Raw genomic sequence first — 1,881 nt, 5'->3', positions numbered from 1 at the left:
GGATGACATGATACTTTACTTAGAAGACCCAAAAAACTCCACCAAGAAGCTACTAGAATTAATACAGAAATTCAGTAGCAGAGCAGGTATAAAGTCAATACTCAAAAGTCAATAGCATTACTCGACACAGACGACAAACACACTGAGAAGGAAATTAAAGAAACAATACCTTTTACAATAACACCGAGGAAAAAGAAATACCTTGGAATTTATCTAACTAAAGAAGTCAAAGATCCTTTCAAGGAAAATTGTATTACTCTTTAAAAAGAGATCGTAGAAGATTTCAGAAAATGGAAAGATATTCCATGCTCCTGGATAGGAAGAACCAACATTGTGAAGATGGCCATACTCACAAAATTTCTGTACAGATTTCATGCAATCCCTATCAGACTACAACAGACATACCTCATAGAGCTAGAGAAAACATTCCTAAAATTTATCTGGAACCAGAAAAGACCTAGAATACCAAAGGCAATTCTGGGCAATAAAGACAAGGCAGGAGGCATTACAATTCCTAACTTAAAATTATACTACAAGACTACTGTGATAAAATCAGCATGGTACTGGCATCAAAATAGACCTGAGGATCAATGGAATAGACTAGAAGACGCTGAAGCCCCTATGAACACACTCAGCCACCTTATCTTTCACAAAGGGGCCAAACATACTCACTGGAAGAAAGATAGCCTCTTTCACAAATGGTGCTGGAAAACTGGCTCTCTACATGCCAAAAACTCAAACTTGACCCAGGTAAATCACCATGCACTAAATGAAAGTCAAAATGCATTAAAGATCTAAACATTCAAGCAGAGACACTAAATCTCCTGTAAGAGAAAGTGGGAGGAACTGTTGAAGACATAGGGGTAGGCAAAGAGTTCATGGACAGAAATTAAATCGCACGGGAAGCAGTTGAAAGAATTCACAACTGGGACCTGCTCTTACTGCGATGTTTTTTCACGTCAACATAAAATACCAACAAAGTGAAATGGTAACCCACAAATTTGAAAAAAATCATGATAAATAAGTACTCAGACAAATGTCTGCTCTCTAGTATTTATAAAGAACTAACAAACACTAGGGCCTCAAAATTTAAAGACCCAGGCTAGAAATGGGCATCCGAGATAAACACACACTTCTCAGAGGAATAAATTAAAGAGGCAAATAAATATAAGAAAAAATGCTCCACATCACTAGCCATCCGTGAAATGTAAACTAAAACATTGAGATATCATCTCACTCCAGAAAGAATGGCTATCATAAAGAAATCACCAAACAACAAATGTTTTAGAGTCCTTGGGGAAAAAGGAACCCTTCTCCACTGCTGATGGGAATGTAGACTGGTGCAACCGTTCTGGAAATCAGTATGGAGACTCCTTACAAAAGTTAGACTGGAAATCATATTTAAACCAGCTATTCCTCTACTGGGAATTTTCCCGGAGTATTTGAAAACATCATATCATAGTATATATGTGTGCCTATACTTATAGCAGCACAATATGTGATAGTCTAATCTTGGAAACACCCAAGAGGCCCATCACCTGAGGAATGGTTGCAAAAGATGTGGTATTTTTGCACAATGGAGTATTATTCAGCTATGAAGAATGATAAACTCGAAGCATTTATATTGAAGTGGATGCCACTTGAAGATATACTCATAAGTGAAATAAACCTGACACACATGTGTAAATATTGTATAGTCTCCCTAGTATAAGAACTCAAAAGAAGAAATGCAAATAGAAAGGTATAATACAAGTAAAAGGAAAACAGGATCTCAAGGACTAACTCATCAAGAGAGGGAATGGAGAAGAGCTAGGAAACATGAATAAGTCAAGCCATAAATTTATATGTAGAAGATGGGCAAGGCAATGATCCTGAGAATCT

The 1,881-nt window shown here is 36.8% G+C and overlaps 1 pseudogene; it reads right to left on the bottom strand.

Moving 5' to 3' along the window:
- LOC101589133 overlaps positions 1 to 1,881 on the bottom strand; it is a 9,758-nt pseudogene that overhangs the window by 6,104 nt on the left and 1,773 nt on the right.

This window comes from Octodon degus, unplaced genomic scaffold (assembly GCF_000260255.1).
Source record: "Octodon degus isolate 3935 unplaced genomic scaffold, OctDeg1.0 scaffold00041, whole genome shotgun sequence".
NCBI lineage: Eukaryota > Metazoa > Chordata > Mammalia > Rodentia > Octodontidae > Octodon > Octodon degus.
The sequence above is the reverse complement of the archived record's forward strand: the minus strand, read 5'-3'. Positions and strand labels throughout refer to the sequence as shown.